Source organism: Silurus meridionalis, chromosome 11 (assembly GCF_014805685.1).
Source record: "Silurus meridionalis isolate SWU-2019-XX chromosome 11, ASM1480568v1, whole genome shotgun sequence".
Taxonomy (NCBI): domain Eukaryota; kingdom Metazoa; phylum Chordata; class Actinopteri; order Siluriformes; family Siluridae; genus Silurus; species Silurus meridionalis.
Window position 1 is genome coordinate 7,330,641 of NC_060894.1, and position 16,819 is coordinate 7,347,459.

General features: G+C 40.8%; 1 long non-coding RNA gene across 1 annotated transcript in view; it reads left to right on the forward strand.

Annotated features, from left to right (window-relative positions):
* The window catches only part of LOC124393298, a 46,878-nt gene extending 38,422 nt beyond the window's left edge, over positions 1-8,456 (forward strand). The window contains exon 3 of the long non-coding RNA XR_006927308.1: positions 7,818-8,456. This is a non-coding gene — a long non-coding RNA (uncharacterized LOC124393298). The remainder of the gene's footprint in view (positions 1-7,817) is intronic.
* The last annotated feature ends 8,363 nt before the right edge of the window (positions 8,457-16,819 follow it).

Sequence of the window (16,819 nt, forward strand, 5' to 3'; positions counted from 1 at the left end):
GAGAGAGAGAGAGAGAGAGAGAGAGAAAGGGAGAGAAAGGGAGAGAGTTAAAGAGGGAGAGAAGGATATAGAAAGCGTAGAGGAGAGGGAGGGTCCTCACAGCACAGCACAGCACGCAGCTACCGACTGGATTTCAGACTCGCCGAAGCTCTGACGAGACTCTCTGCCAGACAGGTGCGGCGACCTGGAGAGGAAATGAAAGGAGGAGAGGATGCAAGGGGAGGGGTTTGCTGAGGGATACGAGGGTATTTTTTGTGGGGTGAGTGGGATGGGGGTGTGGGTGACCGTTTCCGGTATTGAGGTGCGTAAAAGTGTGCATATGAGAGGAGAGAGATGCGACTGCGCTGATTGTGGTGTGATGATGGGTGCGGGGTGGAGAGAGAGGAGACGGTGGAGGTGAGAGTGGGTGTTGGAGGTAGACGACTACCTCCTCACCTCACACCCTCCTATCCCACCTCAGTGACCTGCCTCTGTCTGGGATAGCTCGTTCACCTTCTCCTCTCCCTCTGTCTCTCTCTTTCTGTCTCTCTCACACACACACACACACACTCTCTCTTTCCTCTTACCTTTCACCGTTACTCTGAAACGACAAATCATACGTGTCGGCTCTGACGGCGCGCCTGTGTGCATGCAAGGCAGGGAGGAGGGGTTGTTTAAGGCGCGTGTCGAGCCGTTCTCATTTCCGGCAGCGTCCGCTCATTCCCTATTCCCTCGAGGAGGAGTAAGCTGGCTGATTGTTTGTGGGGGGAGGAGTCTGTTAGTGATGTGTGTGTGAGTGTGTTTGTGTGCAAGCGTGGCGAAAAACGGCATTTCGGCTGGTGCGCTTTTGAAAGTGATGCTGGGCCGGTCTGATGTCGGGACTAGAGAAAAGGCGGTGAGAAAGCTGGTGCTCATCTCTGCCGATCGATCCGGCGATCACGTCTAAATGACAACTTTGGTCCAGAGTGGAGCGTGCCACTGTTGTAAGGAAGGGGAGGGGGCGTATGTGTCGCAGTGGCTGTGTGTCTGAGTTAAATGAGTGCAGGTTGGGGTGGGGGTGCGGGTAGTAGGGGGACGCGAGGAGGAGAGCTGCAGCCGCCGCCGTCGTTCAACGTCTCGCACTTTTTTTTTTTTTTTTGCTGATACCGAATCGTTTGCGAGAGGCGCGAATCCCCAGTCCTTCCCTCTTTTCTTCGTGTCTGAGCTGCACCTCTGCCTTTCCATACGAGCCGCTTGCAGCAGATCAGCAAGGTGAGAGATGCACACCAATGCTGTGGCTCTGAAGACAAAGAAGAGAGAGAGAGAACGAGAGAGAGAGGAAGAGAAAGAGACTGACCATCTGACTGGGGGCTTACCTCAGCCAACAAAGGCTAGTTAGCGCAAAGCAGGGTGCCACCGACTCACGGCTGCTTTTTTTTGACAGAGAAATGAAAAAGTCTGTAATGGCGTTTTTAAAAAAAACTCATTCGCTCTTTATCAGTCGCGTCGCGTCGACCCGCTTTTCGTCCGGTCCGGTCAGCGTTCTGATTGTAGTGACTAGCGAGGAATGCAGGACAAGTTATCTGGGAAAAATTGTGGTGGAGAGGAGGGGGATTTTGTGTGTGTGTGTGTGTGTGTGTGTGTGTGTGTGTGTGTGTGTGTGTGTGTGTATGTGTGTGTGTGTTTTTATATCCTGATCCATCTGCAGAGGGCCGGTGTTGTTGTACGGTACCAGACAGAGCTTTGGCCCGCCGAGATGAACAGAGCCGGACACTGAACAAAGAGCAGCCACACAGGAAAGAGTGTGTGCAGATGTTCGTGTGTGTAAATGTGTGTGTGTGTGTGAGAGAGAGAGAGAGAGAGAGTGAGAGAGAGAGAGCGAGAAAGAGAGAGACAGGATCCTGGTTCTGTTCCTCAACGCACTGTAGCCCCTGCACCTCTCCGGACCATGCTGTACTTCTCCTGTTCCCTGAGACCCTAACTTGTGAGCTGAGCGAATGCAAAATCACGGGTTAGGCTCTTGGGACCTGGGCGGAGGGCAAGAGCAACTCGAAGTTTCTTCCTGAGGTTACACACGAGAGTTAAGCAGGATTGAGACTGATGTCCTAGGAACAAGGACTAAACCGAACCGGGGACGGTGAAGCAGTTAAACCTGGCGGAAAGCTGCTGTTACAGCATTTTGCTGTCTAGACAACGCCTTATTTCGCTTTGTTTCTTTTTTCGAGCAGCTTATTGTGTGCCGCATGTTCTGTAATGAATCTGTGTTCCGCTTGTAGAGGTTGTTGCATAAAAGTTTAAAATAAAGATTTTTTTGGTTAAATCTGTTTAGCTGTTGATGTGTTTTTTCCCTCACAGGCCACTAGGCAGCACAGTGTGCTGTCAGAACTGTATAAATCGACACGAATAAAAAAAAACGTAACACGCATTAGATGCGTAGGTTATTAACGTCTCGTCTAGTCACCATCTCAAGTCAATAAGTGATCATTTCTTTACCGATTGTCTTAATGAAGCTTGACACAAAGCAAAACACTGTCCTTAGTCACAAGGAGGTAAGGGGGTTTGTAACGTTTAAAACCTGCATTTCTTTGCAAATATAAATCATCCCATAACATTCGAATGATCATCTCAGCTTTTCATCTAGACTCCCAGTTCATCCTTCAGCCCTCTGTACCATTTTAAACCACGAATGAATTACGCTTGTTATTCCTCGTGTTTCTTCATTTTTCACCACCTTGTCCTTAAAGGGGTTTCACATATTGAGTAAACACATGCTCATTGCTCATCGTTTTTTTTTTCTTCTGCTACTTAATTAAATCCACACACCTCCTTTCCTCCTCGTCTCAAAATATCAGCACAGACTTTCAGAACCCAATGGCAGATTAATTTCTCTAATGCCACCCAGGCATCTGCACCCGCTGGAAAGGTGGCCTGACATTTAACAACAGAACTGCAGTCCGGGTTCATTCGGTACAGTACGACTCACTCTTCTTCATTTAATCCCCCCTTTTTTTTTTTACTTGACAAACCAGACTCATTAAGTGTTACGACTAATTTTGTTACATCCTCCCTGGAGTGTTCAACTTTAAAAAATCAAATTTTGCTAAATTACCCACATTAGAAATGCTGTTTTTCAAAAACAATCGTTTTTTTTTCCCCCTCAGACGGTCTCTCTCTCTTTCTCTTTTGCTTGTTCTTTCTGTCTGTGTCTCTGTCTCTTTTACCGTCTCTCTCTGGCTCTAATTGTATTTTCTCCCCCCCGTTTGGTCTCGCACCAAACAATGGCCGATGCCAACTAATCAGTGTGACTCTTTACCACGGAGCCCCCAGCAACAGCTGAAGCGCTACCATGCACCACGCATACCAAGCAGTCAGCCACGGCACGGCAAGCGCCAGCCCGGTGCCCACCGAGGGGCCAGACACTTTTATTAGAATCTGTCTGACACTTGCCGAAGCCTGGCAGCACCAATGCAATGATGAAATTCGCTGCTCTCCCTACCCCCACCAACTCACACACACACACACATACACACACATATATTTATATATAAAATGTGTGTGTGTGTGTGTGTGTGTATATATATATATATATATATATATATATATATATATATATATATATATATATATATATATATATATATATACACACACACACATACACACACAGCACGCTTTTCCGAGCTCATCTGAACAGTCCTATAAATATTCGACCCCCCTCCACAGTAAAGAGGATGTGGCACGACCGAGAAATGAAAAAAAAATGTTTAATAAATGGATTGATGTGTTTTAAAGGGTCTGGTGATCTTCACATCGCGCACGCACACACGCACTGCCTCATTTGACTTGTTTTTAATGTTTACAGATTTATTCCCAAGACACATTCTCATATTGGTGATTTGTGTGTATCAGGTTTGTTTTACACACGAGACAGAGGTGAAGACACACACACACACACACACACAGACAGACCATTTTATATAGAGGTTCAAGTGCCACCAAAATTAATATACTCCATATGCAGTGAAAATAAAAGCTTTTTAAGTACTGATTGTATGAGTTGTGTCTGCTGACCAACTTGCATTTCATTTACGTGACGCTCATTACGAGGGAGTGTTTATCACACTCGCAGATTTCCTTCAGTTTTAACATTCTCGATTATTGTCCTGTGTTATTCAATATTTCATTCTTTAAAAGAATAAAGTCATATTTTGCTATTCTTTTCATTACAGATGACTTAATAATTTGTCATCTTGCCACGGTTACTTACGTGTATGTACATTATATAGCTTTACCTCAAGCTCGTCTCACTTGTGACAGCCCTGAATTCAATCAGCAAATGATCATTTACAATCCTTGCAATTTTGTCGAAAAAAGGAAATTTGTTTCTTTGCCTTTTTATTGTTCTTTTTAAATGTGGCACACAGAGGCTCGCTCGGCTCCGTCATCTCACTTGTCTTGCGGCGCGCCATGAGAAAACTCTGTTTAAATGTCAAGCGATAAAGGCTGACTGTGGTAGACATTATATTAAAGGGGCCTGATGAGGGAGGTGGGGAAAGTGTGTGCTTGTGTCTCTTATAAACTGTACTTAACATCTGTGCATGTAAAACATGCTGCAAGTAGATTAAGAGCTGTTCAGGAGTTTAAGATGACGTCCAGATTTGGAGGATTACAGCCTTGTTTTTCTTATTGATCGAAGGCTGCGTTAACATCAGACTTTGCCAAAGTCTTATCAGTCCAAATCTAAGGAACCAGCTGTGTGTGTGTGTGCGCGCGCGTGTGTGTGTTGCACACACAGGAGGGGACGGGTGGGGAGTCTGATGTCTGAGTTTCCAGACACTGCAATGGGAGGCCACACAGTCACCTGAACACAATCACAGATTGGGTGTTTTAATCAAAATTAGACTCGATCCCAATCCAATGTCAAACACTTGCTCTATGTATATAGATTTTTTGCCGATGCAGTCTCCACTCCGTTATAGCCACCCAACCATAAAGTGCATGCAGGGCTCACACTGAAACAGGATCATTTAGGAAAACTCTGCAGTGGGCGTTGCCAATAGCGTTGGAGTTAGTTGTGTGATGTGGTTGTGAATCATGTCATATTCTGATGTATAAAGAATACTTTTAAAACTACCTGCTGCAATACAATATTCAGTATTTAACTACACATCTCCTAGTAGTGGTGAGTATTAGTTTATTTTACTAGTAAGTAGCATATTTGTATTCCAGTACTGATACACAGTACACAGAAACCTTCACTGAGATTCCTTTACTTTATTGATAAATACAGAGGACACGCCTCCTTCAATTTAATGATAAATACAGAGGACACGCCTCCTTCAATTTACTGTTAAATACAGAGGACACACCTCCTTCACTTTAATGACAGACACAAAATACACACCTTCCTCACTGTACTGATAAATACAGAGGACACGCCTCCTTCACTTAACTGATCAATACAGAGGACATGCCTCCTTCACTGTACTGATAAATACACAGGACACGCCTCCTTCACTGTACTGATAAATACAGAGGACGTGCCTCCTTCACTTGACTGATCAATACAGAGGACACGCCTCCTTCACTGTACTGATAAATACAGAGGACACACCTCCTTCATTTGACTGATCAATACAGAGGACACGCCTCCTTCACTGTACTGATAAATACAGAGGACATGTCTCCTTCACTGTACTGATAAATACAGAGGACACGCCTTCTTCACTGTAATGATAAATACAGAGGACATGCCTCCTTCACTTTAATAATAGACACAAAGGACACACCTCCTTTATGGTACTTATAGACACAGAATACACACCTCCCTCACTGTACTGATAAATACAGAGGACACGCCTCCTTCACTTGACTGATCAATACAGAGGACACGCCTCCTTCACTGTACTGATAAATACAGAGGGCACGCCTTCTTCACTGTACTGATAAATACAGAGGGCGTGCCTCCATTACTTTACTGACACTAACAGACACAGTGGTCATGCCTCCTTCATTTTACTGACAAATACAGAGGACACGCCTCCTTCACTCATAGACACAGAGGTCATGCCTCCTTCACTGTACTAACAAAAACAGAGGACACGCCTCCTTCACTCATAGACACAGAGGTCATGCCTCCTTCACTGTACTGACAAATACAGAGGACACGCCTCCTTCACTCATAGACACAGAGGGCACGCCTCCTTCATTTTGCTGACAAATACAGAGGACACACCTCCTTCACTCATAGATACAGAGGACATGCCTCCTTCATTTTGCTAATAAATACAGAGGACATGCCTCCTTCACTGTATTGTTAGATACAGAGGACACGCCTTCACCACTGTACTTCCATGTATTTAGAGAGTGTGCACATAAATTGCCTGGTTAAAAAAGTTTGTATAGCTGTGTATGGTCTCAGCTAGACTCCCGTTTGTGTGTGTTAAGAGTCTTTCATGTTTTTGCTGAGCACAAGTGTCACTTACCCAAAACTGCCTCCCACCCCAACATTGTCTGTCTCCTCCTTCCGTCCTTCCTGCTTTCCTTCCTTCCTTTTTTACACCCTCCTCTTTCTCTCTCTCTCTCTCTCTTTCTCTCTGGGATCTCTGCAGAGCTGCTTTGGAGGTGTTGCCAGGGAAACGTGCTATCTGGTCGGAGTTATTGAACTGCGACTGGCTTTCTCTCTCTCTCTCTCTCTCTCTCTCTCTCTCTCTCTCTCTCTCACTGTAGAGGATAATTAGGCTCTGTCTCACAGCTCGGCCTTTCCAGTGGCCACAGCTCTGTTACGATACGCAGCTGGCATTACTTTTAGCCCAATATCCAGTGGCAACATATCTAACAGTGCACCTGCCCTAACTTTCTGTTGGGACACTTTCACACACACACACACACACACACACACACACACACACACACACACACACACACACGTGCGCACTATTTGATTATATTGCTGAAATCCTTCCCTTGAGCAAACCTTTGTTTGCGGTTGTGTAAATCGAGTGTGACCGGTGTGTGATTGGCAGCTTAACGTGGGAACTGTAGTGAAGTTCTGTGAGGGAGAAGAGTGTGACACCCACACACACACACACACACACACACACACACACGCGTACCTACACTACTCAGCTTGCGGTCTTCCTTTGTACTAGAACTCACAGAGAGCTTTGGCAGGGGAAAACTCGTACATCTGCTTTCCTGCATCCTCAAGTGAACTCTGTGCACACACACACACACACACACACACACACACACACACACACACAGTGAACAGGGAAAGAGATCTGCCTTTTCTTGTTATTGTCTTATTAACTTGCATCCTGTTCATGTTTTTTTTTCGGGAGTAGAAAGTTAAGAAGTCACCTTGTGCAGCATACAGGTAAAAAGAACTGAAGAGTGAATATTTGAGGAATAAATCGTGTGTGTGTGTGTGTGTGTGTGTGTGTGTGTGTGTGTGTGTGTGTGAGTGTGTTTTATAATTTATACACGTGGACATGCTTTAAATTCAAAACGTATGCATGCACAAGAATTGGAAATCTGTCAGGTTTGACCTTGTGGGGACGTCTGTCTGGTCTCCATGCTGTTTTACATATAGTAAAAAACAACAAAAGAGATAAGATGTTTTCATTTGATTACTGGGGTTAAGATAAGAGTTTTAGATTTGTGTGAGGGCAATACAATAATTAGCTTCATTAATAGTTATGCTCCTGATGATAGTAACACGATTGTATCTGCATAGGAAGAGCTTGATCAGGATTATTGTATAGGATGATGTAAACTTAAACGAACAATGTTTTTGCATGATAATGATGATGGTTTCTATTATTTATTTATTCATTCATTTTTTCATTTAATTCCAGGTTTGGTCCACCTTAAGTGCTGATAAAAATTCCGCTAGGACAATTTGTCCTGAGGTAAAGCAGAGTGATTGCCTGAACGAAGTCTGTGACTTTCCCCAGAAGTCATCCAGAGCGACATAAAGGCTTTTCCACTACAGCCATCCATAAGTCATGTAGAGCTACCTCGTTCACCTGCGGCAATGCGTGTGTGTGTGTGTAAGTCACATGGTAGATGCTCTGTATGTGTGTGGTATGGAATGCACAAATGGTGAGTTCTGCATATACAGAAGATTCATTCATCTTATTAAAGAGAAGGCAAGAGGTGGTTGAGTTCAACACACACACACACACACACACACACACACACACACACACACACACACACACACACACACACTGTCCAATGAGGACCAAATAATGTCTCCACATGATTAAAAATGCCAGATGTTCCTACCCTTGTAAGGAACAAGATGATAAAATACACACTCACATAAACACACAAACACACACACAGTCACAATGTGAGTTATTATCTTACATATATATATATATATGAAACGTTTTTACTGTAAAGCTAATAAATGACATTTAAAAAAACATTTTATACAATATCAGTGTCTTTAAACATGCAAAATGATCAATAAAGTATAAAAGAAAGTATTATTTGTTGTCTGTTTTAATGTGTCGATGTTTGTTGTTTATGCACGTATTGCGTTACCCACCAGTGCACTCATACATACAAACCACCGCTTAGTGAATCTAATCTAATCAAAACTCGTGTCTGTCGTAACAGATATATCTTAAACACATACAAACACAATATAGCTCCCCATTTTCACAGTGTCTTAAAATTTGGACCTTTAAACCTTCCAATGCTAATGCTAATGCTGAAAATTCATATTGAGAGAACAATCTGCCCTGAGATACAGATACAGACCTGTACATTTCCCACATCAAAGAGTCTGAGTCAAAGACAAACAGATGATATATTTTGCAGCTTTAAAAATAAATGGTACTATAATTTAAAACTTGTTTTAGATTACACTAAATGAAACTGTCTGGGTAAAAAAAATATGTTTAAAGAAGCAGAGACATGCAACGGTACAGTGTAGTGTGCATCATTTCTGAAAGTATATATTATACCTAAAACACTTGTGTGCCTGTTTGTGTATACAAATCAACAAACTTTGTGTATATGTTATATGTGTGTGTATGTGCATAAGTATACACAGGCAGAATGTACATGCTTATAATTCAGGAAGCAAAGATGCCTGTTTGTGTGTGTTTTAATAAACAGTGTGCTTTGTGTGTGCATATGTTTGTCCTAATGCAAGCGTGTGTGTTTTGTGACACAATATATCTATTGGACTTTAACGTTTTGCATTTGCATAAATGGCATATCCTGATGTATGTGTGTATGTTTGTGTGTGTGCATTACTTTGTACATGGGACTAGAGTAACCTGTGTGTGCATTATTGTATGTATGTACTGAAGTGTGTGTGCGCTACTAAACTGTGCATTATTGTGTATGTTCTAGTGTGTGAATATGTGTTAGTGTGCACACCTGCATAAAAATGTCGTGCTGTGTTGTGTGTCCATGCTGTCGTGTGTACATACGTCTACATCAAAACGCATGACTGTCCGTTCTGCTTTGTGTTTTTGCATCTGTGTGTGTGTGTGTGCTTTCATGTGTGCATGACAGTGTGCCTGTGTATGTGCTGTCATATATGCGACTGTCTGGCTATGTGCATAACTTGGGTGTGTGTGTGTGTGTGAGAGAGAGAGAGAGAGAGAGAGAGAGAGAAAGAGAGAGCGAGTGCACTCAGTGCACCCTCTCCCCCTCCTCCCAAGCGGAGCGGCCCATGCTGCAGATATCATCCATCTCCCTGTCACCGTGCGCCGAGGCTGCTGGGAAGGCAGCAGACAGCGTCTCAGTGCCGAGGACGGGAGCTGAATTCTAATTCAGCCACCCAGGACGGAAAATCGTTAACCTTGCAATGTGGGAACAAAGCAGAGGGGCTTAGGCAGTCGTGCTGTCCCTCACCAGCCCGCTCCTATTAACTCCACACACATCTCCCTGTCTGTGTATTACTCAAACTAAACTCCTGGGGAGAAATCACTGAAACACGTCTCGCAGCCTCATTCCTGTTAGCTTATGGAGTTCATCTTTACAATCTTTAGTAGATAAGAAAGATAAACGTGGTGGACGTCGTCTCTGCATTCACTCCAGTGTATCTATAAAACCAGACTCTTTCTCAAAACCTAAGAAAATACACTGTAGCAACGTGAAGATCTACATTATATTAGACACAATTTGGTTCGCTGGGGGCTTTTAAGGAGTAAGTCCTTTTTAATGTTCGCTTATGGATGTCGCATATGTAAATGTTCCTCTGAGGTCTAGACGTACCTAAGAAAAAAACACAACAAAACAGGGAGTCTCAAGATTTCAGCTCATCAATTATAATTTATGGCTGAGTCCTGCTCATTTAACGCTGCATAGTTTTAACCTGAATGTATTGCAGACGCTGAGTTAGCACCATGAATCAGCAGTCAGCCAGACTTGAGCTGTGAGCCAAGTCTAATGTCTCCTTCCACCGAAACTAACTTCAGCATCCCTATCACGTGTTTAAGAATTCATATAAATCAGTGATCTGATATTTTGGGCGTAGCTAGAGGTAGAGGTAATTCAAGTCCCTTAACTATTTGCTCAAGTAAAAGTACAACTTGTTCATGTACTGCATCAAAATCTTCACTCAAAGTAGAAAACACTGAAATCTCGTTAAATTGTAAAATGAATTCAGAAGAAAGTTTCCCAGAAGGAAACAATTCTTGCTACGGAATCAAAGATTAAAAGGAAGACTTTATATTTTAGAGCTATTTTACCTATTTCTCTTTATCTCTCAAATCTACAGACTGACGAAAATCTTTGCTGTAACTATTTGTTCTTCATTGAAACCAAAATTTACAAAGTTATCTACCAGAAACCAGTATCCAATCTATAATTTATTCCTAGATTGCTGGTTCTTAACCACGGTTCTGAAGTATCTACGCTCCTAAGATCACTGGTCCAACAAAACACCTAATTACAGAACAGATCAAAAGGCAATGCAAGGCTAACACTAGCTGGTGTGTAAACCAATTGAAAATGGCTAGAAATCAAATTTACCCACTGCCATTAGGTCCAACCTTCAGTGTCTTGAAACTGGATTTTTCCCTGAATGAATTTCTTGGGGTCACCGCCTTGTTTCTTTCACACGGTTTTGCTTCAGATTAAGGAAATCCAAATGTCTCATTTTCTGAGTTGTCCTTCCACCCACTTATATGTGGGGATTTTTATTGATAGAATGCACCATTAAATGATTTGGATTTGTCTCAAATACAGATGTGAAACCGAAATACTGGCATCAACGTGGGCGATACGCCGTGTCCGAGGTCATTTCTAAACAAAATTATCTCTCATCCTCCGAAAAGATATCAAAGCCAGGCATTGTTATACGGGACACTAAAGCTCAGAACTGGTAAGCTATTGTGAGCCTCGGTCTGGTTTTAAAAGACGAGAAAAACGGGGGTACGTCAAGGTCAGAAAGCCTTTTCAGAGACAGAATCCTGCTCCTTTAATGCCGCATGACCTTAATAAATTACCAAAGCACTGTGACTCAGCAGCGATTTTTTTTTTTTAAACCGTGGTTCTAGTTTAGCATCTAATTTTCACAGGAGATAATCTAAAGGCCACTGTGTAATGTCAATGAGTTTGTGCAAGCCCCCTTTCCTCTCCAGTGGTCTGTTTGTTCAGGCTTCATGCTTGCAGTGCACTGATATCTCACTGCTCTTCTCTGTAAGGGGGCTTATTTCTACAGTGTTGTTGCAGGCCCGAGTTGTGGTTTTGAACCCGAGGACCCTTGTGGACGCGCAGGCCTGGGAAACCAGATCCACACAAAAGGGGACTTTTAATTCGGAAAAGGGTGGGTGGCATGTCTGTGTGTGTGTGTGTGTGTGTGTGTATACGGAGGTCTGCTTGAGTAAAACAAAAAACTCTTTGCTTGTACACGTTATCGTGAATCTGCTGACTTTTCGTCTGAAGTTCAGCCCCGAGGGATCTCCTGTGGAAAGAAAAGAGGAACAATAAAGCAAACTATCATCTGCGCAAAGCCAAACAGCTCGGCTCCTTCGAGTTACAAAACCCAACCCATGAGCAGCGAGTCCAAAGTAAACAGCTGCAAGCGAAAGCAGAGGGAGCGAGATTCGCTTTGACAAAGGAGGCTCAGCGTGTGTTCTCTTCTTCCTGTAGTGTCTGCTTATTCATATGTACTGCCCTACATGCAATAAACTCGTTGACCCCACATTTGGAATGCCAGAGAGCCATGACACACGTCCGTCAACTTGCCGATTTTATTGCAGAGCAGGTTCGGTTCGCATAGGATGTTTTTTCATTGTGCATATGTACACAAAACCTGAAAGGCTTGATTAAACAGCTATTGATTTCAACTCACCTCCACTATCCGAGTCTCAGACAGCAAGGCCGCAGATGATTTATTGATTTATTCCCCGGCTTGATTTTTTCCAACCCCTCTCTGCAATAATTAAGGCTCCCTCAACAAAGATGGCCCCCACAACTGGCTATGCCCCAGTGTCTGTCGTGCACAACATGTCGGGCGCTGTAGAACAGGTAGCGCGGCGACGCTGGTCTGATCGCTGCTCCACACGCTCTTCACACAGCGGCACCTTTCACATTATAGCACAGAGCCTCTTTCACACAGGTCGGCCTTGGTGTGTGATACGAAAGGCTGAACAGGGGAGTGTTTATAACATGCAGGCCAGAAGGCAGCTGGAGATTAGAGTACGTGTCTAATTGCCTCTACTTAAGCATATTGGTGTAAGGGCTCTCTGACCTCCGGTTAGGAATGAGGTGTTAAATTTCTGCATATATTCGCACGTTCATAAAGGTCACTCGTACGCCAGCGTGCAATGAAAGAAACTTCTCAGCTAAACTTTCAGCAAAAAATGCATGCAGATGTACACTTGCTTTCAGAACTATTAACAATGGAATGATTATATGTTCCACTCTAATAGTACAATCTTCTTTCGAAAACAAATTATTGACACACCTAAATAATATTCAGAATATATATTTTTATTGATCTAGGTACATTTAACCAAGTATGATGTCACACATGTAAAATCACTTCTATTTCGGAAATATTCTTTTTTTTTTTTTTAAACCAAGAACAAAGATTAGTCCTGTTATCGTATTTAGCTATTAGATGATATCAATTGTAAGAGTTCATATGATGCAGAAAATAATAATACCACTTAAGTTTGAAAATAGTTTGAAAATTTTTGTTTTGTGGATCAAGAGGGTGCCAATAATTCTGGGGTTGACTTACATGCCCTGTTGCATAAATCCTTCCTAAAGGCAGTTGGTCTACATAATCATTTTATTATTAAGTTTGTGTTGCCATAGCAGCTTTACTGAATGAGTGGATGTGAGCGGAGTTAATGGTGGGGTTTATGAGGCAAATGCAGACCACTAAACGTCCCGTCCAAACTCATTTTACTTATAAACAAAACGTCATTTGCATTGCTTTTTTTTCTGAGTGTTTCTAAATGTTGCCTAGCACACCACTACTAAAAGGAACAGAAGCCAATATACAATAAAAAGACATAATACCTACTATGGTTGTGTCATAAAAGTACAATTTATTCACTATATAGGCCACATATCTTTAAAAGATATTATCATTTGGGCTTCAGTACAAGCAACTCCTAACCAAATGGATTTTTCACAAGTGCCCTGAGTATTCTCCAACATAACTAAAAAGACTAGTCCCAAAAGAGTCCATAAGTGCTGTGAAATTAGATTTAACCTCTACCACTTTTAATCCTCCTTTGGCTTAGCTTTCTGATAAAACTTTTATAAAGAACTTAAAGCATTAATTGTTCCCTTTTTATTTCTCATTACTAGCTCATTCCCAAATAGACCATTAAGATCCCTCAAGTAAATAAAAAAATGCTTTATTAAGGATGTATATCTATTTATTTTACGGTGTCTTTTTTCTTAAACATAGTTGCTTACATAGTGTTTAATGTCCAAAATTTGGCTTTGAAGCAACCTGGATAATATAGTTACAATAAAAAAGACTTTATTAAGAAATCAGTTTAAAGTCAGTTACAAAATCTTTGACATTTTTGGAACCCGTCAACTTTCCAATGAAGCCTCAAAAGAGAGCAGCCTTGTTTATAATATTCCATCTATACATTTCAGTGAAATTTCAAACTATTTCTCATAAACAGCCATTAAAAAAAGGAAAAATTATGGATCTTGAGTAGAAGGGAGTTATTTTGCTCAATCAAATCTCACAGATGTTTCGGCAAAGAAGTGAAAAACCAAGACCGGTGCTAACATTCTTGAACAGTCGCATTGAAATGAAGTAACTTTGATTAAAACAATGTTTTAAATTAAATAAACACATTTTTCAAAATGTGTATGGATTATCTCATTGGCAGAAATGTTTGTCATTGTGATTTCATCATTATCTTATTATTATTATTATTATTATTATTATTATTATTATTATTATTAATATTATTATTACTTTTATTAAACATATTTAAGACATTATAAAAGCATCAGTTTGTGCCTTTCACTGTACGTTACTTTGCCACAGTATCTCCCTTTTCTAGAGAATCTCAAATCTAGATCAAAAAGTACCTGTAAGGAGTACCTGTAACAGTTCAGTGTGCAATTAAGGAACCCTGTTGTTAAAACTTTATGCCCAATCATTATGTTTTTAAGAATATGAAATGCTAGTGCTGCTCAGTGTTTGCAGTCGAGCCTTCATTTTTGTAGTTTTGCACTGAAGGATAATATAGCTAGCAAACTAAGAAGTCTCACCTCAAAACCATGGGTATAGACTTAAATCTTTATATATTTAATTCCAGTTTTACTATTATTATGTTTTAAACAAAGTGGAATTTAAAGATAGCAAATTGTGCTAAGGCGTCTGGAGTTCCAACATGGCCGCCCCATTATGTTACATCATTCATCTACATGGTTAGTTCAGGTTTATAAAAGATGAGCACATCTGAAAATACTTTATTAAAGCACTGTATGTGTTTTAAAGCTCATATCTGAAATTTTAGGTAAAAATATTTCAATATTTGTTAGCTAGATCCTTTAGGCCAAGGACACTATTTGCAAAACTGAAAAAAAAAATATGTTATTGCATTTTATTTTAAATATGAGACACAGACTCGACACGCAAGACAATATAACTGTTCTAATTGCAGTGACTGCAGTGTGGCCATGTCTAGACGACATAAAGAACAATTAAGAAGAACGAACGAAATTATTTTAACTCTGACTCCCCCTAGTGTTTATTGTGGGTACTGTCGGTCTTATAGCATATGAGTAGTGCATACGCTTTGATATAAACAAACGTTTGTGGACACCCAAACATTGATTGTATGGTTTTTCCCATTACACATTAGTTTCCATTAGCTGTTATAATAACTTCTAGGAAGAAGATTCACCAGATTTTGGTAGTGTTCACTCAGCCACATATCTTTGTGTACAGGGAATGGGGCATTGTCATGATGAAACAGGGTTGGGTCTCCTAATTCAAGCAAAGGGAAATTTTTAATCTACTTCTAAAGAAATGTTGTTTATAGTGAATGGGCAGTCAGTATCTTCCAGATGAAGATGGAGGATGAATATTTTGAGTCTGGTTCCTCTCAAGGTTTCTTTCCTATACGATCTGAGGGAGTTCTTCCTTGCCACAGTCGTCATTGACTCGTACATTATGGATAAACTTATAAAGAACAACCTAAAGGCAATAAACTTATACATTCCAACTTTATAACCTCTTTATCTCTGTAAAGCTGCTTTAGGACAATGTCATTGTTAAAAGTGTTATACAATAAAACCGAACTGAATTTGAATGAATTGAATTAAATTGAATTGAATGCAATTCATTTATACAACTGTGTGCCTCCAACTTTGTGCTAACAGTTTGGGGAAGAACTGCATACAGTATGGCTGGAAAAGTCATGTAAAAAGTCCCAAATCTTTTGTCCATATAGTGTATTTTACTGTAAATCACATCAATTACACAATTTGATTTTAAGTGTGGTGTTAACTGATACTTTGAACTTTTTTAATGATTTTCTGATATACAAATGCATATTTTGTCAAAATATATGTTTGTTTTGTTGTTTTCCACCTGCATGCTAATGCAAAAAGATTACAGTGTCTAACATCTTACTGTAATATGAACATTAACCAAACATTTTCCACAGACTGCAACAAATATAACTGAAAGGATAAAATGAAGCAAGTTTTACATAATAACATTGGTGTCGGATGCGTAACATATTTAAACGGTGGCACAGGTCCAAACTTCAGGCTAGTTTAACATTTTTTTAAATAAACTACAGACAGATAAAGACATCTGGATAAGGTCATGTTATGAGCTTGGACATCATATAAGTCACGGTCATGTCCCAGGAGTGGAACGTGGCAGCTCATTGGTTAAGATGTTGGCCTACTGATTGAAAGCTTGTGAGTTTAAATCCCAGTGCTACTGCTGGTCCCTTAAGCAGGGCTTCACCCTCAACTGTTCAGTTGTATAAATGAGTTTTGGATAAAGCCATCTGCTACATGACATAAATGAAGAAGTAACACTGTAGATCAGAAACTGCATTATATAAATGATTAACTGTTTTGTCATTAAATGGCAAATTATGAATCTGACTACAAGATGACAATATTAATGTTTTCAACATGTTCAAATTTTAATCTTTACTCTGTTTATTATTTTTGCAGTCCCATAAAAACCTCTGCAGTGTGCTCTTCTCTATTAGATAAAGACAACAGCTCTTCTCTATCAAATAAATCAATGTACTTTCTAGTAGATTCTAAAGATCATGAAAAGATAAAGTTAATTATTTTATATGTTTGTGTGTGTGTGTGTGTGTGTGTGTGTGTGTGTGTGTGTGTGTGTGTGTGTGTGTGTGTGTGTATTAGG